Below are 23,258 nucleotides of genomic sequence, written 5' to 3' on the forward strand. Positions count from 1 at the left end.
TAATTATAAAAACCATACACAGTCCTAATGATGACTCGAATTCAAGATAATAATTCGACACTGGCAAGCATCATTCTACGGGGTACAAATGTATTCCGTATCCGGCTGCCAACGCTTCGCTCCTCGAGAAAATGGACCAAGAACACGGTAGAAAATTTGTGGCGGTCGATTGTTGCGAACTTGAGAGCAGCGTATTGCTGTTCGACAGTATGCAATTGTGTTACGTTACAAATGGCCTTAACTCGCGCTATACTTTCCGTACTGGCGACATTCCAGGCGCCGGCGAATCGGTAGCCGAGATTAGTTCCTAGTCTTGACACGAAGCACAATAGAAACGGTGACATACAGCGCAGCCATTATGGTGCCGTGCTGTCTGAATACGCCCAATACGTGCCATCGATCGTTTTAAATTCTCGATCGAGAGTTGAACGTCGCGCGAACCAGGCATTACACCTTCGTCGTGGAAAATTAACTCGAGGATAATACGCTGAAAGGAAAAGCTCTGAAATACGAACGAATTGTACCGGTCACGATGGGAAGAAAGTGATCGAAGCACCCTTGATTGATTAAGCAAAACCGCGATTGATTTAACAGAAGTCTCTTTGAATACTCGTCGAGGTATAAATTAAACAGTCAAAGCGGTATTTTGAAGCGGTTTCAGCCGAGAAAAAATCCTCGAGTGGTCGGTATAGCGCCACTTGGTTCTGCGTTTGAATCGTCGGGAGTTTTCTTTTTCTTCGGAGGCGGATCATTTCCGTCGCAACGATTGCACAAGCGGAAACGGAATGAAAAGCAAATTCTAATTTTCCCCGTTACGGTTTATCTGGACTAATTACGCGAATGGCTTAACGAACTCGCTTTATGCTTCCATAAAGGAGGATGGCATGAATACCTCTTGTAATCGCGCGAGCGTTGCTTGTAGTTAGTTTCTTGCGACGCGAGGACGAACGTAAAACTGAACGAGATTTCAAGGAACGCAAGAAAACGGAAAAGATTACGGGCCTCGGGAAATTGCTTTTGAAATTACACCGGTGAAATTTTAACGTTCGTCGACGTGTAGATGATTTGAACGCTGAAGCAAACACGCGGAGATGTCCGCGTTGTCAGACGGGAGAAGATAAATCGTTTCCTGGTCGATGTGGAGTTATATTGCCCGTCGTTTTTAATCCTCGGGGATTCGAAGGCACCCCGCTGGCCAAGGACGAGATTATTATTTGAGTAAAAATATTGGCTAACGAAACTGAGGTAAACAACTCGTTATTCGTTACGCGTTGGGTAGTAAATAGAAGATACAATTTACTGTGCTCTTTACAAGTCGACGTGGAAGATGAATGACTTCGAGATAGAGATTTCCTGAAGAACTTCCGTATATCATCCGAGTGGAATGCAAATTTTGGATCGCTCTCGTTCTATTTTTATTTATTTTTTTCATTGGATTTGAACATCCAACACAACTCAGCAAATATAGTTCTCAAGGCACGCACGGTAGCGAAAACGAGCCGTAGACGTGAGGGTCTTTACGATCGTGATTCATTTAAATTGGCTGAAAGGACAGCGCTTCCTGTTTAAATGGGCATCACCGGACGAGAGCGCGTCAATAGCGTCGAAATGCGCCAAGTATGGATGAGGGACCCTGAAACGGGATAACAAATTGCTTCTGGCAGAAAATATCGAGCCAGATTTGAACGAGAAGTATCCTTCTCCGCGCGGAAGTGGTCGGCAAGCTCCCATAAAATGGTCGAAGGCCGTCCGACCATAATGGAAGGCTTGGCGAACGCGAAACAACAGCTAAAAAACTTCGCTAAAATGAAAATGTTTCTTTGCTCGTTAGGAAATATTTCATTCCATAATTCAGACAACAGTTTTCCTTTCGCGAGTGATACCTAAGAGCACATTGTTCCAAGTAAACGTTGATAAAAGTATAAATAAAAATGGATCGTGCGTTGCTGACGATCGACGAAGAACGGTATCGCGATGCTTTTATACAGGTCATTTCGCACCTGTCACCTGCGACACGCGCCACCCGGAAATCGAGTTTTATTTTCATTGTTCGCATTTACCATAAATTCGATACGTGAGCGTCGCGATAATGGTGGATTCGAGTCGCGGGGATGCATGACACGCTGTAACGCTCGTAAATCCCAGCAATTCCACGTGTTTTCCACCGCAAGCTTCCCCCTCCCCCCTCTCTCTCTCTTCCTGGTTGCCCAGAAGGAATTTATGGTCGAATCGCTGTACGGGTTATTTGTATAGAAAAATTACTTAGATCTATAGCCGAGTAATGATAGCGTATCTTCATCTGCTATCGTCCGAATATTTTTTCTCGGCAATAAATTAAGTTACAGTCATCCATTAAGGTTCCTTTTTAATCCGATGCTCGAACCGCAACAACGAGATTCTTACATTAAATCCGTGGAGCTATATATTTCCGGTCAGTGTAAGCAAATCAAAGTACACCGACGAGTGTATCATATAGCGAGACAACAATGGCATTACACGCTTAGCTGTTTACAAATGCGCATAAACAATTTGCGAGTGCCAGAGGTTAACGAAACAGGGACCAGGAATTCACTATATATCGCGAGAACACCGTTCGCTCGGAAATAGCGCAACGACTATTTTCGGGAAATTCTCCTCAAACTCTTCTTTTCGTTGCATCGAGAATGAAGAATTGTCCTTTCTCTCCAAAATATGGAGTATAATGAAATACCAGCATTTAAAATAATAATAGATTCATGTCTGCTCATCGCTCCAAGGACCACCATTCTTTTCCTCTAAATTTCCAGACGATGCTAGACGTTGCTGTTCCACGAATACTTTATGGCACGGGTATGTAAAATATTGCTCTCGTCAACTTCAATTTTTCACGGTATGTAAAGCTCATGCATATTCACGGATTGACGTAACGCGGCAGCAGGTACTCGATTACGAGCAAAGCGAGTGAATCGCTAGCGCATTGCATTTCTGGCCTCCAGTTCGGACAAAATGGGTTTGTCTGATCGTCCGATGAAGCGTTCTCGATTTAATCGGGTCAATAGTTTTCCCGGGGGACGATTAACGATCTCATGAGCGCGTACGAATAAACCGTGTTTTCATGTGAATGCACTCGCTGCCGATGCGTCATCAGAGTTCGCGCGCGCGATCGCATCTCGTTTATCAAACAACCGAGAGTTCATTATCAGGGACACTTCGGGAATCTAACCAGTGTTTCTCAAACCATTTTCTACTCGTGACCTACTTTTAAATTATTACTTGCAATAATATTTCTTCCACGAGCTTATGTACTTTGTAGTCCTCTTATACGGCGAACGTCGGAATAACTGAAATTGTACCGAGTATTTCTGCGCGTGTCGTAAAAGTCCTCGACTCTTTCTAAAACTAACTCTTTCTAATTTACGACTGCGTGCTCGTTTCTGCGGTACGTCGAGCAATTTCGTCACGCGACGATGAATTTTCGACCGTCGAAGAACCGCGCTCCGTTCGGAAATAACGAAACGATCGCGAGCGTCGCCCACGCATATGGAATCGAATTGTTTCCGTAAACACAGAGAGCTCGTGAAAATATTACAGCGAACGAGAGAAGCGAGATTGCGTCCAACTAACGAACCGCGGTAACATTTTTTAATCGATTTAACGCAGTACCTGTACCGCGACGAGAAACTCCGACAGCGGGGCGTTTAACGAGAAATTAACCGAGACGAGCGCGTCACCGTCTTGAGTACTACTTGGCACGACTGGAAAAAAAATTTAGACGGTGAATTTGGAGCAGAGAACGTGGCTGAAAATAACAGGAGAGGAAGCTCGACGATAATTTTGGAATAATTAAGATTGATCAATTAAAAAGAAATTCGGGAAGAAAGGCCTGCGAGAAGCAGCGAAGTGAAATTTCATTCGCGCAATTCAATGTATCCATTTTTCTTCTTTCAAAATATCTCTAGGATTTATTAGAACATCGAAGCCATAGGGCCCGCGAGGAGGAACCTGAAAAACGAGTTTTCGTCTCACTCGAGGCTAACGATCGTTAGTTCGGTATACAAACTAGTTTGTAGAGTGAGTTTCCAATCATCCTTCCGTGACCTTAATATGAGACGCGGCGAGTGTCGTTGACGAAGAATAAACTACGTCGTTGAAACGAAAGCCCTCGTAGTAGGTGAAGAAGACCCTTCCTCGATTGGCAACACTTTCTATTCCGTTCGTTTCGAGTACCAAGCGCCGATTCGGTTTTCCCAAGTAGTACTCGCAGCTTCTTCCAACGTGGGATTCGTCCGACGCGAGATTTTCCTTTCGAAATTAGTCGAAAACTGAAAAATTACTCCGTTCTGTCAATATTTGCGAATCCTCTCCAGCTAATCCTCCCTTGAGGGAACAGGTGGACACGTAATGGACAGTTAACGTGGACCAAGATGGGGGTGGATCGATGCAGCGCGCAACAAAGCAGACAGCTCCGCAACGCAACGCAGTGCAACGATGTTAGGGAAATTGGACTATCCTGCATCTAAATGGGACGTGAAGGATTCGCGTATGCCACCGCGTAACACGCGTTTATCGTGTTACGCGTTCATCGTGTTACGCGTTCGTATGTTTGGCAGCGAAGTAGATTCTAGGGCGACGAGCGAGCGCGGCAACTGGGGTGGAAAACTACGTAAACGGGGACAAACCGCAGGGAACTCGATGCGATCGGAGAACGGAGCAGAAACCGAAACTCATCCTGCGATAACAATGGCTCGTGTACGCAAGTTTCGGCACAACACGCGTGTAATAGCGAAGCGTGTAACGCGTGCTCCCCGAGGGACGAGAAAGACGGGCTGAAAACTGGTTCGCACGCGGGCGATAGGGATGGTTTCGTTGGTGTTTGCGCCACTAACGACATCCCCTTCACGGTTTAGTCGCGGTGCGCGTTTCGCGTTAATTATTCGCGACCAAAATTCGGCGGAGTCTGGATGAGTTTTTTTTTTCCGAGAAAGCGTGGCATTCATTTTTTGGTACATTATTTTAGAGATACGAAGCGAAACGGAGGACATCCGAAGATGTTGAAGAAACGAGTATGGAAAGTAGTTGAGAAACAAAGTGTCGGAAGTTTTCCGAGGAAACAGCGGCACGACGCGTCAAGTTTAACGACGTTCGACTATTCGTTGGGAAACTTTCGAGTAGATTTTACGAAGTCTTCGTCGTTCGAGCTTTAATTACGAGGACGTAATTGCGAAGCCCAGACGTTGATTGGACGATGCTGAGATGACATTTTTTACGCAGAAGCTCCTCTTTTGCTGACTTACTTTTTTTTTCTAAAGGAATTACCTGGCTGTCTTTGGGCGGAAAGGCAATTCACTTTGAGGCGGAAAGTGACGCGCTGTTACCTCGCTAAAAAGCTACGGATTCAACCAAGTTTTTCTTGAATTAGAAAAGTTTCCACTTTCCTAGGGAATAATTAATACGATAATGCGACAGGTTTCCAGCGAACCAGCAAACCAAGAATAGACCAGATTTCTTTTCATTATTTCCATACACTGGTGACTATACTTTTTTACTATTTCTTCTCAAATTGAAACGAAGAATACAATGCTTCTTTTTCTTTGTCGGTTACGAAGACTAGCTGTTATCGTTTAATTATTTTCGAGCCAAGAAAATATCGCGAGTCCTTTTCTTGCAATTTCTGTAACACCAGAGAGTCGCGATATCGTGCTGCATAATCCGATACAACTGACTGCTCCCTGAATGGCCATGAGGTTGTCAAAAGGATTCCAGGAGAGCTCGTTCCTCGCGAGATAGCGCAATAAAAGTTTAGGATGCAGATACAGCTATGTATGCGTTCCACAAAACGAGCACGCGTATAATGAGAAAATATTTCCACGTATGTATCACTAATAGTCTGTTGCTCGAATGAATAATAGATCATTGACAATCGATCATTTTCCTTAGTCATAAATCAGTGTAGCAGGCTTGGAAAGTGTAAAGGTGTGTACAGTAGTAGGAATTAGACGATAATAAAAATGGAAATCTACAACCTTGACATTAGAATTACCAATCCAATGATTCTCGCACTTGAAACGTTTTTCTAAAACTATTAGCTATTAACTTGTGCTGCAATTATTGGTCGCGACTTCGAGGGAGTGTTTCTCAAACGATGTCGCATATTTTCCACGCGTTTCTCGTTTTTTACGAGCAATTTTACAAGCCGCTTCTTAGGAGAGCGGTGACCGAATTCCGCGGTACAAATCTAATCTGGCGGGCGGCAGATTTATATCGCGAGTTCTCATTTTCGGCGCATCTCCCGCCGCGCGTGCACGCTTCTCCACGTTTTCCAATTTCATCGTCGCCGGGCAACTTTGCTTCCACTCGAATTTTTCCAATTTACCCCAAGTCGATTTCGACCCGACGGTTACGGGCGACGACAAAGCAACGCGAAGTTTTCGACTTGTCATACGCCGAGCGTTTAACTTCTTCGAGCGTTCGGAAGTTGGCCAAGCAAAAAGAGAAATCTGTTAATACTCTGAGTAATCGCGTGCTTTTCCAATTAGACCGAGCGTACATAAGGTTCTTTGGTTAAACTGCCGCGACTCTTGAAACGCGTTCAATTATTTAACGTATTATCGACCTGGTTAATCTGATCCATGTATTTTAAACTAACAAATTACATTTCTTAAAGCCTCAGCTCTGAAATAAAAATAATTGCTAGAGAATGTTTAAAAATTCAGAGCTCCTCGGAGTAAATGTTGTGGATAAGTCCTGATCCCAGATACGAAGAAACGAGATCGATCGTAATGCCAAGTAATATTCGATGTGCAACACAGAAAACTAAACAGATCATCTGAAAGGAACTATTACAGAGCTTATGGCTCGAAAATGGCTGGCTCGTTCGAGGAAAGCGACCAATGGAGGCTTGAGTTTTCGTGTAAACAAAAGATGTTCGGTTTCACGCGTTTCCATCTCGAAACCATCGTCGAAGGACCTTTGGCATCGCGCCAGCACAGAGGAACCAGACCCAATATTGCGACTCGTAGGCGTTTTCATCGTTACCGGTTTCAATTTATCGCCGGTAAATAAAATTAACGGAGTCCTCGTTTACTGGTAGATATGCATAACAACCGGTTGAAGAAATACAGTATTGCGATTAAACGAGCTTGAATATTTATGTGAAATATTTATGTCGTTGTTTATTCATATCACTAAACGAGAACGACTGCGTTTTTATATCGCGACTCGAGGATTGCGTCGAAATAACCATTCTTTAATTATTGGAGTCGCTCGTTGTAAAAATGTTAAATAACGATGACAGATAAACCACGAGGTTCGTGTTTGCGAAATACTGTTTTCACTCGCGTCAACAGGTTAAAAACCAGCGCGCTAAAGGTTGCCGTTAAAAACTATCCGCAACTGCGCACTCTATGTCAAAGTCATTGGAAAACGATTCGCGTCGCGAAACGTTTCATCGTCCCTGTCTCCTTTGCAATCGTTTCGTCGGCTATCGCACGGCTCGCGTAATTAGAGGTCTCGATTTGTCTACGGGTGTTTTGCCGAGCACTTCTCCGTCGTAAATTTTCTGTCGGGCAGGGTTCGGCGCGATTATCCGCAAGTTTCCGCGCGAGCAAACATGTGGGTCCATTATTTTTGCGCCGGGACACGGGAATTTTTCATAAAGTGCCCCAACGGAACGACGTTGATTAATCTTGATCCGAGCCGCGGGACGCTCGCTGGTATCGTTTTTGAAATTTCCCGTGGGAATCACTGGACACGTATCGCGGATACCAGGGCCGATAATGGGTTTCCAGGTATTCGTACGTCGCGGCAATAAAGTGGCCCCCGTGACGCCCACGACCCTAAAGCCCACCTATGAGCTCGAGATCTCCGTTGACCTGTACGTGGCAGGAATTTCGTATTTTATGCAGTATAGAAATTATTTGCCGAGTGTGGACGACTCTGCTTGGCGAATGACGACGTGGTCGAATAAGATTCGCACCTGTATTTTCTTCTTTCGTGCGACTAGCTGGACGACGAGTGATGGCGGCCATTGTTTCGACGTGGATTCCAGGAGAATCGCGCTGTCGACATTATATTTCCGCGCTCAGATTTATGGTTTTCAATTAAAACGAACCGCTCCACCGAGGGAATAATTTCGACAACGAAAACTCGTCGATTCTCGGCCTCTGATAACTGAAATTTATTCCTTCCTTGAAAATATCTACTCTCCGCTGAATCACGAGATGAAAAACGAAGTTACTAAATGAATAGTAGTCGCGAGTATCCATGAGAAATTCGCACAGCGTGAAAAGTTCACATGTTTTTTTTTTTCTGAAGCGTTTATAGTACGGAGATTCGAATTCGATGCGCCACTTTTACGACCACCACCGTTGGGCGGTAAACAATATTACAATCGACCGTCATTGGGCGTGGAATAAATATCAACTGTCACAATATGCGTAGCATTTCCAGTCGATGCTACCACGGACATTTCTGGAAAATATAACGGCCAATTTCGATGGTTTCGTGTATGGAAAATCAATGCATCGTGGCCAGATAAGTCCATTACGGTTACTCGAACGTGCAACCACTCCCGTGCAATCATGCTAATACAGCGCAACAATAGCTACCGATTGCAGGACACGCTAATAGACGTACGCGCATTAGCGATATATGCACTTAGAAGCGTGCGATATTGCCAATCTTTACCCAATTGTCGCTTGTATAGGCTGATTTACGCGAACTGCGATTCTCCCTAAACGAGATAAATTGTGGACATTGTTTTTCGTCTACATGGAAGCATAGATCATTCGATGGTTTACGTATTTTTTATTTCTGTTTACAAAGGCATTAATGCAAATATTATTAAATTTTCAAGGACCAAGAATGCTCATCCACTTTACGTTTGATCGAAACTATTTTTATATAAAATTTCCTTGGCTTTATTTAACCCAATAACTCTTCCTGCGAAAAATCCAGTAATTCCCAGAACACCCACGAGCAAATAACGCCCGGCAAAACATACTTCATTTTACGTGAAAATTCCGCTCAAAATAAAATGGCATATTTATTTTGAACTCGCGTCGAAGTTACGTAGAATTAATCGGACCAGAAAGTGCACAAGCGTGTTCGCAGACTTCATATACGAAACGCGTTTCTTTCAGCGACAGCGGAGTTACGACTCGCGAACATACGTGGACGAGGGTTTCGGTTATACGGCGAGTTTTCACGAGAACTGTATACACGACACGACGATATTACAATTCGCGCACGTCGAGCCTGTCGGAAACGACATTTTCGGAGTTTCGGCGAAACGAGGTTCGATGTTCATCCATCGAAAGCAAAAAAAAAAAAAAAGGATAAATAAAATCGAACGATAACACGCGTTTGTTGAGATTCGTGTATTCGGATATTTTTATGGAATTTATTTCTGTAGTATCGGTACTCGTGCAGCAAATAGCGCGAGTTTCGCGCCTACAATAGGAGCAACCGTGAATAGCAGGTGTTGGGAAACAGAAATACGTTGTGTCTATCGTTCGATGGCCCAAGGGATGAGTTTCAGTCAAATCGAACAGTTTATACCCACGCGACGTGGAAAATAATAACCCTTCGGATTTGATTCAAATTTTTGGTTGTTTAGGAAAGAAATTGCTGAAGTTGAAGTTGGAGCTTTGGTGGAGAGATTTTCATAATTTCTTCGAAACCTCTAAAATATCTGTTGAGGTGAGGATTCTTATCCACTGAGAATTAATTTCTAGAATTCAATTACATTTGGAACGTAGGTGGTTGTGTTTAAACGATTCCATCGATTCGACATCAATTTTAATATCGACCTGGCGGTAACGAGACGCAACCGAGTATGCAAATATTTCGCGTGACTGCTTCTGCGGCTGTAATTCGCGCGTCTGGTAATGCGATTGTCGCGAGTTATTTATAATCGTTTTGCACGTTTAATAGCGTTTCGCTGCCCGCCCGAAATCGCGTGCACGAGGAGCGTTGATATTCCCAGCGTCGCCTCGAATTGCATTTTACCATCGGTTAACGGCACTAAAGGCCACGAGGCGGTGTTGCTGAACCGGGACAGGAAATTACGTTCATGGACTCGGCCGGAAATGACGCGACAAACAAAACGACTCGCACCTTGTTTTTCGTTTATCGGCACGGCGCATACGGTCGAGACTTACGAAACGTCTTCCGTATACGAACAATGCTCGGCTGCGATGTCTGTGCACGCGGCATTGTTTCTGAAAAATGGGGTATGCGAGCCCTCGGAGGAGAGGAAGCGTTTCCCGTGGATGGAGGAACGAAAGGAATGCCGTTAGCTACGACTCAAAAGTTCCTACTCCGAGCGGCTGTGTGTACGACATTGTTTTTTAAAAATGGGGTTCGCGAAACTCTTGGAAAAAAGGAAGTATTATTGCGTGGACGGTGGAGTAAGAGAAATATTTCTGCTAGTAACTCGAGTGATCGAAGTAAATAAATATAATCATCGCAACTATATTATTTTGACAGATGTAAAAAGAAACGAGTATGTATTGAATCATCGAAAAAAACTACCTGAACACCTAGCGTACCATTCCAAACCAATTTTACCCTATCCTTCCACGATCTTTCAACGTTCCTATGCATTCGAATCGTTGAGATCTCTGCGTACTACCTTGAATTAACCTCGGTGTTTTGCTCTTTCCAGGTAAGAAACGCCAGGTATTCGCCTCTAATAACGCGCGTTCGCAACGTGGGCTTGTGCACGTAGCCTCGATTCGCCATGTAATTCGCGAGAGCTGGAGAAATTTTCCAGGTGAGTCACGGATCCACGTATCTTTATCCTTCGACGAGCTTCGCTAGCACGTACGTCCTTTGGTTGAGCGACCCTAACACCTTTATTGCTGCGTACACCGAACAGGATATTCCTGCTCGAAAAAGCGGTTAGTATGGAGAGCCATAAATCCGAGACCCTGGCGATTTTTGACGCGCGAACTGTTATTATTTTCTTTTAGCGTCGAGCTGCTCGAGAAACACCGGAGGATATATGGTCATCCCAGGGACTACGGCAAAAAGAGCACGAAGAAGCTAAGAGGTTTTCCACTCGTGGCTTTGTTTGCGCCATTTGCGAATAAGAAGAAGATACAAAAATAACTTGTCGCGATTAATTTCAGTTTCTCACTTCGAAATATTTTCTGTCAAATTGAACAGTATCAAAAGTACAAAATAAAATAATTTACTTGCAAAGGAGCGAACCATTACGATTGAATTTTCGCTCGCAAATCATTGACACGAAACAAGCTCTATAGAGTTTCCATTCGCTCGCTAGAGTGATTAGATCGCGATGACTATAATTTCGCAGTAATGCCGTCGGTGAAATTTTTCTCGACATTTTCCAAAGCCGATAGCAGATGGCTGCGACAAAGTCGGTTGCCTCGAATGAAAGGAAGACGAAGACTAACAAAATAGCGAGCAATTACTTAGGTCAACCAGCTGCCGGACCCTCTGCGGAAGATCTTTTTATTTCGTGGTACACTTTCTTCTTGGTTCTTCCTTCGCTCGTGAAAACTTTACTGTCCCCCGAGGCGGACGGTGGATGATTTTATTCGTGGCGTGCTTACTCCGCGAAACTAATTGCACGAGCATCTGAAATAATCTTCGCGACGCGCTAATAAAACCTGTTTGCATAACTGGAGGTGGGTCATCCGCAAGAAAACGAGCGTCATTCCGACTTTCTCGAGGCGCTAAATTCCTTAATCTTGCTCTCCAGCTTTTTATTTGTTTATTAACGCATTGGCTCACGTTGGAGCATTTATTATGAAACGTGTATTTTGTAACAAATCTAACATAATCGAGTTCATTTAGCTGTTAACTAGAGTTTAAAAAAATGCAATACTTTGAATTTTACCCATCTCAAGCTCTTATCACAGCGATGGGTCAGTCGCGTCCAGGTTTCCATTTTCGCGCGTTGATACGAATTCACGGTTAGAGCTCCGCGATATACGACGGGTAGCCTAACCGAGGATACACGCACGGACACTTGTCACGTATGCTCTAGCACGCGACCAGAGCGTGACACAAGGCACGAGACCACGTGCTTATGCCACTTTCGCGGGCGACGAGCTCTCCCGCGCGACGTCACCGCGGGTTCGCTAGTCTCATCTTCCAAACATTGTTTAGACCTTGGAGACTCTTTCCTTTGGCGAGATACATATATACAGAACGCTCCAACTGATTTACGGTGGTTTGGATTTCTCTGTCCTCGGGACTGAATTCTTTTCTCGGAGGCAAGAATTCTTACGGAGATTCCGTAATCGAACGAGAAGGTAAACGTGTATTCGGGGAATCTGAACGATTAATTGAATATTTCCGAGCGTTTTATTAACGCTGAAAGTGCTCGCGAAGACTTTCTAAACGTTTGAGAACTCGATGTCACAATTCAACGGGGTTCAAGTCGATCGCCAAGTGCAGATCTACAGCTCTCGATCCAAGTGTACAATAATAGTTTCCCTGCTTGAGTCACGGCTGCTAAATTCGAAGCGAAGGAATAGTTCGTGCCGCGATATGGTTAAATCGGTCCTGATAGTTACGTGCAAGGGAATATCGGTAAAACGATTGGCGAGGCTGCTCTGTATTCCGGTTACGCTGTTTGAAGGAATAAGTTTAAGAGCGGCACAACTTTACTTAGTACGCAACGTATTTATAGCTCGTGCCTCGACTATGTAACGCTGGGAGAAATCACTCGAACACCTCTCGGCAGCACGTGGGTGCACGTGCCAGAACGCGTGATAGGCAGCGAGGTCTATCAGGGTGTCCCCGAAAAGTATTGCGTATTTTGGTCACTTCGCCTCCTGACTATTTTTAAACAGGTCCAATATATCGAAGGAATACATCATCGCGAAAGTTTGACTCCAAACTGGTTATTTTTAAACCATCCGTTGAAACGTAGTACAGAATATATCGGAACGAAAGCACGTGAAAGCAAAATTAATCAAGTCTAGCAGAAGCAAATTTATTCCAAGAACATTTCACTGTTCGCACATAAACAAAATGGACAGTTCAGACTTTGGATCACGTTTTCCGAGCAACGGCGCAGTCCTCGAGTGGGAGGTGATTCAACAATTTTTACGTCACCAAATGTGAATACCCATGCGCAGCTTTTTGCATCTGAATAGACAGCTGGCGGTGCAGGCTAATGCAATTGGTTATAGAACGATCGCAGAAGAACATAGGTCGGTATACTTGTTATTATTGCTCGGTTATTATACGTTTCCTGTATTTACCAAAGATTATTTGGGGCCTGGTTGACTCTGCTGAAAATAAATGAGAAAGGAAGCCACTTTTCCTTAGGTGTTGTTATATAAGTGATAAGATTAAGGGAACGTCGCCATCCTCGGAACAGAGAATTCGTTTCTATCCCGATGTTCCATTATTGTTTCTCTAATTGCGTTCCATCTCTCGGCGCGAAGCAGACCGAATACACTTATCGAGACTTCGCTATCGTGCAATGACATCGTTATCGACAAAGTTTTATACAGCCCGCAGCACTTTTATCTGCCTTTTACTCGTGTCTCGTGCTCGACGTATCTTGTAAGCTGTTGTTAGCTTCAAGAGGGCGAACAGGAAGGCTCGTAAGCTTGTTCGTCGAGGAAAGGTTCTTTAGCCTCGGTTGGAAAGCAATGTCTACATAATTTCATATTTATAATAGACGGATGAGGAAGCTTCGTTAAAAAATTATGTATATCAAGATATATTAATAAGTCGAATTTCCGAGGGATTTAAAAATATCCTTTCATCGAAGGGGGGTCTCCAAGTTGACGATACGCTAGTTTAAGGTCTAATTAGCTTCAAGTGCGCAAAGAAGACGGCACGTAAGAAGGGTCGTCGATGGTATCGGTTGGCTCGTCAGTCGAGGAAAGGTTGATTAGCTTCGGTAAAAGCTTGGGCGAAGACTCGGTCGGGGGTGAACAAAGGGGCGACGGACGGATGGTGGTGGAATAAACGGCGAGGCGGACAGGAGATACCGAGGCAATAGAACGGAGCATCTGCACGGACGAACAACTTCAGGATACGAATCAGCACGGAACGATTAAAGAATCCGGAGGGGCGCGAGGGTAGACAGCCAGGGGTAGGTGGTCTCGATCGAAATCGGAGAAAGAGGACTCTCCACGGCGTTGTTTCGGATCGTCTTTTCAGTTTCGCCTTATTTCCCACCCCTCTGTTCTGCTTCGCGCGAAGAGTATCGTTTTCGCCCTCTCCCCACTCGACACGAACTCGTAGAAACTTCCTCGATGCAGGCTTGTCTTTTTTCTTGCGTCACAAGCATCGGACTTCCCGTATTTCTTACCTGGGGAATAACGCCACGGTCGCAGGATTTCAACAACCGAGCTTTCGGATCGAGGATAAGCTGAGAATTACCCGATGTCACGGTCTTCTTACGCGGGGACGTTCTCCTTTTTCTTTGATCGCCAAGAAAGTTAACCGAATCGACGAAGTTTATTTCACGGTCCTCCAGTTAGCGTCCAAAGGAACGCGTTTACATTTCCATTCAGTTTCTCTCGTTGTAGGTGCGGGGGTTGGTAAACTTTCTCCAACAGGGAAAATTGAGGATAATACGCGCTTGGAACTCCAGGCAATAGATTTAATCGCTCGTGTTAACTTAAAGCGGTGGAAGGAGGAGTCGAGTTACTCGTTTTATTTTATTCTATTGAAGTTGGTGTAGGAAACATGTCTGGTTGCATTGGACGTCACTTCCAGACACAGGACCCTTGCAAGACCTAAAGACATTTCGAAGAATTGTTCTTTGAAACTACAACAGAGACTTTATCTGAACCAGAAATTCTTTTTACGCAATCTCTTGTAACCAGCGAGTAAAAAATTCGAACGATTCTCTGCTATATATTTCAAGCCTAGACATTCTCTCCTTCGAGAACCACCCCTGAAAAGTTCCTGGAAGCCGCTGTTTTAGACTGCTCGCGCGAGAAGTATTTTCATCGACACTCGGTCGTTGCGTGCCCAGAATTCGAGTTGCACTGTGCGGTCGGTGCACGCGCGTTGGCTATTTTTTCCAGCGGCCAAAGTCCAAGCACCGTTGGCTGCCAGCTATTCCGCTAACCAGCGTCGACTTCGTCGTCGGGGCAAAGTCTGCCGTGACGAAAACGTCGGTGTTACAAAAGATGAGAAAAGTAAAGAAATGCAGCTGCTCCGAATTAGAGAAAGCGTTGGTCGACGCCCACGGAAACGGCGTTGTTGGAAAAACCCAAGCGAATCGCGCCTTGGACTCTGCGCCTCCCGGCTCGAGCAAACGTTTCTGGGTTACGCGAGTTTTTGGCGCGTGCACGCAAATATTGATGATCGTGCAGCGTGTATTCGTTGAATTTGAAATTCGAATCGAGCATTATTTATACGTCACACTGATTAATTAACTCTGCGACGTGTCCACTTTCTTGCGAAGGAATATAGATGTCTGCAGCGGTTCTTGTATTTGTAACAGCGGAAAGATGTTTGAAAGATTTAGAATAATTTGACATTAGTCCTATTAACGACCGAGGAAAGTTTCACCGGAATCAAGTCCGAGTAGTTCTCAGTGTTCCCTCGTGAGTGTTTACTCGTATTCGCGAGTTTGGAAGAAACGCACAAATCAGACAAACTGTCGGCACTTCGAGTAGCAAACGTGGATATGCGGGTGTGCTATCCGTTATACAACGATCCCAGCGTCTACCCGTATCCTGGAATCTCGAGAATTCCACGCGAACATCTTGCTTGTGAAATTCGCGATAATAGAGGCCTGGCCTCTGGCACTGCACACCTTCGATACGGTAGTGGTTCGACCCACGATTACTCATTATCGATCATTATGTGTTTTAGAATTAGAATGATATTCGCGGAATATCGAATAAATGTTATCGAAGTCTCTGATGACTGATTTGTTTACGAGCAACTCGAGCGTGAGAGTATGATAATCAAGTTATTATGAAATGAATATGAAATTCCAAGTACACGTAGACGGGAATCTTGTCTAGAACACCCCTAACCGAGGGTTCATCGAACCGATAAGCATACAACGGGCTGCGTTGCATTTACATCCACCGTGGAACGTATCATGGTCGATAGGGTAAGGATTCAGGCCCTCGAAGGTACTCCTCGTGGAAGACGTCGTGTGTTACACCTGTAACAAGCAGGTCAACATCGTTGAGTGTAGCTTTGTTGCGGCGCGTACCCTGGGGTTCCTTTACGCCCATCTTGTAGCTTAACGACCTCGGTTACACGTCGTATAGATTGGCTTACGAACATCATGCTTTGTCGCTCTTATTGCTCGTCAAAGGGTATACGCTGATTCTCTCTATACCTAACTCGGCGAAGGGTTTCCATAAAGGAACCAAAGCAGGTTGGTTTCCTTTTAAGTTAATCGTTTGATGTCACGTATTATTAATTTTGGCTGCTTCAAGGGGCGATGTTGTGATTTTAGATCTAAACGAGACAGGCTGTGTTTCTTAGTAAATAGAAACATTCGGTATCTTGAGTTTGAATGAAAAACATCGGATATTTGGAATACTTGTAATTTGTAAATGACGATCGAACTTCCGTTTCTTTGAAAATGTGATTTTCGAACGAAGGAGCCAAATCGTTCGGAAATTCAATTAACTTATTTTGTCGGTGGGTTCGTGGACGATATTGTGGCGTTGATAACATCGCCGCGATCGATATCAGCGGCGCGATACAGAATGTGTAATTACCTTAATGGAAGCCAAGGAAATTAACGTGAGGAGAACAAGGAAGTGAACGTGCGATATCTTGCTCGTTCGCTATGAATTGTAATTATTGATTAATGGCTTTGCTAATAAATTAGAAGCCGGTCTCGTCCCGCGGATCTGACGAGTATACTCACGGTATATACTCCTAACCCTCTATTTTGTCCCGTTGCTCCTGTTCTCGCGTGCTACTTGATCGACCACCTGTAACTAACGACACGATACATCGGAACCGTTGCTTACTAGATGAAAAATGCACCGATTGTTCCCAGATTTTCGCGGACGAGTCGAGAAGTATTGGAAATATCGATAGCTCCGTTCGTTGAATGAAAATTCTTAAAGCAGGAGTCGCTAATTTTCAGAAGTGTGAAAACTACTATGCACGTTTCATGAATAAGAAACAGCACGTGAACTTTATACGTGTACACCGTATTAATTTGCACGTCGTGAACGAATAAAATATGCAATATTTTCGTTTACTTGAGTGCACGTTTTCCGAATACGTCCAACATACAGAATACACGTTGCGAAGAAGCACGAGCTGTTCGACCGTTAGACTTCGATAGTCCGACCCCAACGGCTGCCTCAAAACTTGCGAACGGTTGAAACTACTCGGTAACAATCATTAACGTAATTCGGATTAATCGTGGTTTCAACTCGGATAGCGTGAAACGGAAGCGAACAAAAGGTGTAATCATAGCATGATTGTTCCGAGTCGATAGCTGGAAATACCGTGGAAGCCCGGTTGCTTGCAGTATGCAGATTTCGTTCATCCTGTGGGATCAATTCGATCGTGCATTTACGGTGAACTGCGACTACGTCGGGCAAGAACTCTGTTGGGCTTGGGGCGTTTCATATCGCGATTAATTTCGCGAATGTAAATACAGGGGCAAGAACGGTCGCCGGTGGGTCGATTTAATTGTTTTCTCGATGCGGCGTAATTAAAGCTCGAGGGATATAACGCGCGGTCGCGGGGATTTTCCTGACAAACTGCGCACGGATATTTTTATAGGTAAGAGTGGATTGAGAGTCACCCTATACACGATCCGACGTTTTGCGCACAGTTTGGACGGTGCATTGGGTAATTTGATTTTTTCATAATATATACTAACTCGCTAATGGTGATATCGACCGATACACGGTGCAAGAAATTACTTGCGGGGCAAAGTTTGCAGAAGATGATGACGGAACTTCTTGGCAACTGTGATTACGTAAATTGAGTTTAATTAACGGGGAGCTCTTAAGAGCCCGCGGGACTAATTTTGTTTGCATCCCCGAGTTTACAGTGAACCGTCGCGTTGCCTCTTTTTCGCGTCGATTGCGCAACACCTTGGGTCATTTTTCATTTTCTATTCGAAACGAGAAGAAATTGCGAAGCCTTTCGACACCCTTTTGCGTAACATTTATTTCCTCGATTTTTATCCACGTCTCGTGACTTATGTAATGGGGAAAAAATTCATTAAAAAATCACAGCAAAAAAATATGAAGTCTACGGACTATCTGTAAAAGATGGCGTCCGTTTGTGGGTTCGATTAAAATTCGTGCGATTGAGCGTTAATACGAGCGGAAACTATATCGGGTCCGATTCCAAATGGAGCCGCGTCGATGCGCCGAGGAAGTGCTCCATTATCCCGATTAGAATACTTAATACGATTTCCGAGATCGAGCAGGAAGGAGGCTTCAACGCGAGCCGCTCGAAATTCCCAAGTGAAACGGTCCTCCGTCGAAAGGTATTCATTGCGGAAAGATTAATCGATTGACTCGGGAATTCATTTAGCAGCGGTTCGACAGCCAAGATGGATGCACTTCTCTCTGATCCTCTCCTTTTCTTTGATTCTTTCTCAACGTTGCTCCGCGATCTGTTCTTAACTCTCCAAGTAACCGCTTTTGGGGTAAATGTCTCAATTATCGACACGTTTCACGCGAATTGAAACGTTGGCGTTGATCCCTGATCCGAGACAATCTCCTCCAAATTGTTTTAGCTACGGGACATTTTTAATTTTAGAAGACATGCGGCATTCGCACTGCAAATGCGGCTATTAAGTTTCAATGTTCGGAATCGAAAATAAAAATATATTCAGAGAAATTGCGAGGTCGGTCGAGAGTTAAGTGAACTTCTCGAAATAATGGACAAATTGTACGGAATCGATTATTAGACAGAAGAACATGTTCCGAACCAATTAGAAGAACAAAACGAAATCACAAAGATCGACGAGAAACCTGGAGGATCAAGACGGAAAGTCTAAAGAAACAATCACTGGAAATACTCCTTTACGATATCAACAGCGAAATCAAGCGCATCGTTAAGCTTCGATAGTCGTAATCGAATTCCACGGCTGTTGGCGAGGAAGAAGGTTGATTAAAACTGTGTACAAAACCGGACTTCTATTTTTGGAGCATTCGCGAACGACGAAGGGTACGAATACATCGATTCCACGGGCACTGACTCTGATGAACGCCCAGTGAATTCCATCCGTTCAAACGTTTGCGTTCTCGTTTTAAATATCCTCCCGCGTAAACACGCGGATGATCTGCAATTTGTAAAAGCATCATCGGGTATCGTTACTTTGACCGAGACGAGACGAATCCTGAGACGGTCGATTCGTCGGCTCACAAAGGCGTTAATTAGTGCTCGTTCTCGCGGGAAATTACGTAAAACGTAGTCAAACGTCGATTCTTTTGTTCCTTTTTGTCGCCGTCCCCTTGTCGGCTCTCTTCTGCTTCGTTCGTCTGCGATTCAGTGATTTCTTCAATTCTTCGGTGTCTTCACGGACGGCGACTTAATTCGTCTTTTCACTACGTGGATTTCCTCGATTATCTTAGAATAAAGTTCTCTCGTTCGTGGCTGTTCGGTTGCTTGAGCTTTGTTTCTTTATCTGAACTTAATTATTTATACCTTCGCCACGTTTGCATCTTTTGTACGAAGAATTAATATTTTCCACCGACCTATACACGTGCAGAGTATTAGAAAAATTGACGTGTTGCATCCGGGTAATCTCGTTCGAAAGTTACGTTGGGCAAAAGCCGAAGGATACCGTGTGTAAGAAGTGGAAAACGCCCCGCGTAACGAGGTAAGCTCTCGACGTAGATCGTTAAAGGATTACAAACTCGTTGTAAAGTCACGAACGCGCGCGGACAAGAGTAAATCGTCTGGATTACGCGCTGGATTATTCCCATCCCACGCAAATTATGACCGCATTTGCTTCTCCATAGCTTGCTGTGCATCGAATTTACGTGATTTCGATGACTTCTGGCGAAACTAACTTTTCCGTATTCGTAAATAAAGGTCGTCGACTGGCGTTGATCGTCTTTTACAACGCAGAGATCAATCTTCTCTTCTTCTCAGTCTAGCCTAGCTAACAAAGATTAGAATAGCTCAGAGTTCCTACAATAGAGTTAAAACTTGCAAATAGTTTCAATTACGAGAAACGGATATCAATGCCAGGATGGATTTGCATTTAGAGGTACTTCCAAAGTTCAGACCGATGCATAATGACTTCGCCTGATTCGCGCTAATTTATGCTCGGAATTACATTAATATCGGGCTAATTGACCTCTGCTCCAGTTGTAAGTCCTTGTAGCCACAATGTATGCTCAAACTCGACGAGCACGTGGATACACATAGCGCGACAATAATCCCAAGCAGGTTTTTCCTTTAACGGCGACAATCCAATCTTCCTGGATTTGCGAGCAAATACGCGAAACGAGAGAGGGACCTCGTTCTTACAGGCATGTCGATTTCAATGGTCCCCGATTCGGACTAGACGTGCAATCGAATCTGTGTAAATTCGCGATTTTGTTTAACGATACCATCGCTACGGAACTGCCTCGAATCGGCTCAAAACGGTGCCGGAGCTTAACACACCGAATTGTTGCACGGCGAAACATTCGAGGTAATCCTCTGGAGAATCTCTTGTGTCTTTCGGAGCTTTCGTTGATTGTACAAGAGGAACGGAACACAGAGTGTTCGACAACGGTGCGAATGCAATCGGAGGGGGTAACCCACGGTTAGCGTGTTTCAATCGAGAGAGAAAAACATTGGGAAATCGAGGTGCTGGCCGAACGAATCCGTTGACACGCACGCAGGCCCAATAAATCGTTTAGATTCGAGCAGTCACTGCTGATTCCTTGATTATTGGGTTTGCGTTCTCTAGAATCTGGAGTTGATCGGTGTGAATTTGGGAGGCTCGAATATTATCCATACTAATATTCTGAGTGAAGATGAACTCTGTGAATTTGAGAGGTTCGAATATTATCCGTACTAGTATTCTGAGTGAAGATGAAATCAAAACGCAGTGTACAGAAATGTGGATTGGTGCATTTGCATGCTTTTTACCGATCGGAGGATTGATCGCAGAGGTGGCTCTTAGTTTCCCCTCGAAGGGGTACTCACGGCAGGAACCACGAGGAGGTAGACCACTTACTTGGCTATGACTCCTTCAGGAACTGATCTCGGATACTAGAACTAGGTTCCGACACCTCGAGTGATCGCCCTTGGAGAGTCATAGTCCCTCCCGCTTGTCAGAGATAACGCAAGATATATTTTCAACGTGAAGCTACAAACAAATATGCCGATAACAAATGTTTAGTTTATCGTCCACTTTTGTGGAGTAACCATAACGTGCAATTTTTTTTTTTAACTTTACATGCGCACAATGAACCGCGACTCGTAACATCAAATAACTGTAATATTGGAAATAATTTATCGAGAATTTTCGCCTGTTGTATTTTAACCAAAATGTGGGAGGTTTTTCGTGGCCCAACAATGAGTCGGTGTGATTAATCGTAGAACGTTCAGTGCACTCCGTTGTATGTACATTAATAAATATTCGACTGTGCACGGTCAACGGTGATTCATGCGAATTCTCGTTTATTCTTTTCGTAGCGCAGTATTTTATTTTGTTTTTTTTCTGCTTTTCACCGAAACGGGATTGTTTTACTCGGTCCAGCCGGATGACGCATTTGTTGCATGAAAAAAACGACCGGAAAATCGCGACGTGTTTCGTAGCTGTGTAAATTGATCTGTCAGTGGAAACAGAGTTTGTTTGTTTCCCTAAATCGTTGACTTAACCATTGCATGACTTCTGGAGGCACGCGAGGTCCCTGTGAAATGTAAATTTCAACAGACTCCAACGATTATCACTTCGATTAAATAACGAAAAAATACACGATGAGTCGACATCGAATAATCGAGTCGACAACTCTCGGGATTTCCAAATCGATTGGTTTCGAACCCGACTCCACCGATCCTCATTAGTGTCGCACTTTCAAGCCTTTCGCGCGTACAATCCCGTAGTCGTTGGACGTGTCATCGCGTGCTCAAAACGCGATGCGTATTTTTAAAACTGGTTCACGCTTCATCACTCTTTTCTCGCAACCGACACTCAAACGTGAGCACGCACTCGAGCCTTTATCGCGTCGCTTCGATCATTCGTCGATCGCGGCCAGGATTACTCGATACGTTGGAAAAGTTCGGTTGGCTGTTCGATGAACAACCGTGGATACTGGATATCCTTTCTAAGAGGCGTCGAATTGATCGCAGGCCATGCCGCTGAGAGTCGAGGAAGAGTGAAATTTAAACGCTATTAAATTGACAAGCGATCCACCGTCGAGCAGGGAGTTTCCAAGAAGGGATAACCACGCGTCTCTTAGACAGGAATCTCTCAGGCACATTCGCCGTACTTGTATTCCGCAAATGCTGGGAGAGTGAAAGGAAAGCAAAAGAACGATCGGGAAACGTCGTTCACGGAAGATTCGAATGGGTTAGATCGGAACCGGGTCGTAGTCGGTCCCGCGAAGAATAAAAGAAGACACGAGGAAGGCGGAAAAAGAGAATAGGGAGGAGGTCTGATCGATATCCGATGAAATTGGCCGTCGCCCTCGGCAGCCGTGGCGAGGGTCGCGTGCCATTTTTCTGAAAAGCTCGGGAAAAGAAACGAAACTGCCGTGGAGGAGGAAAGCAAAACAAAGGGAAAGCCTGACGGGTGGAAGGGTTGGAAAAAAGGTGGGAAGGGTGGAAACGAAGCACAAATGGAAAACCCTGATCGAACGCGGTTCGACGCCGCGCGAGCTACTTCAGTCTGCGGGGGACGTTCGCTTTTAATGAAAGGAACCGGATGAAAATTGCGATTGCGTTCCGCTTCGATAATTGCAATTATTGCTTTTGCCGTTAATCAGCTGCCACGGTTTTAATTGTTTTTTAAATTAGGCACCATCCGAATATCTACGATCCTGGAACGCGTTCGAGAGTATAATCTTGGTTCGATGTCGCGTTCGTAATTGCCTCGTTCGCATCTGCCATCGATGTGGAATGTTCCTTGCACGCCCCCGACACCGCCATTTTGGTCGCGATACTTCCTGTCGACTTTAGCTCCCAGCGAGTCCCACTTTTAATTAAACGGGACGAGCTTTTAAACTTTACTCGACGCTTTGGGCTCTCAGATACGATCTCTCCTTTCTTTGCCCGCTAGGAAAGATGATCATTTTGGGAAGTGTTGGGTTGCGCAGTGACGCGCCAGGAGAATGAATATATAATGTATATCGAACCGATGTATAGGATTTATTCAGGAT

General features: G+C 44.5%; 1 protein-coding gene and 1 long non-coding RNA gene across 2 annotated transcripts in view; both read left to right on the forward strand.

Annotated features, from left to right (window-relative positions):
- Window positions 1-11,545, forward strand: part of LOC128877660 (uncharacterized) — a 30,349-nt gene extending 18,804 nt beyond the window's left edge. Inside the window, exons 2-3 of the long non-coding RNA XR_008457279.1 lie at window positions 10,646-10,880; window positions 10,953-11,545. This is a non-coding gene — a long non-coding RNA (uncharacterized LOC128877660). The remainder of the gene's footprint in view (window positions 1-10,645; window positions 10,881-10,952) is intronic.
- Window positions 1-23,258, forward strand: part of LOC128877658 (E3 ubiquitin-protein ligase MYLIP) — a 91,469-nt gene that overhangs the window by 24,993 nt on the left and 43,218 nt on the right. The gene's annotated exons all lie outside the window — the stretch shown is intronic.

The sequence above is a fragment of the Hylaeus volcanicus genome, chromosome 5 (assembly GCF_026283585.1).
Source record: "Hylaeus volcanicus isolate JK05 chromosome 5, UHH_iyHylVolc1.0_haploid, whole genome shotgun sequence".
Classification (NCBI taxonomy): Eukaryota; Metazoa; Arthropoda; class Insecta; order Hymenoptera; family Colletidae; genus Hylaeus; species Hylaeus volcanicus.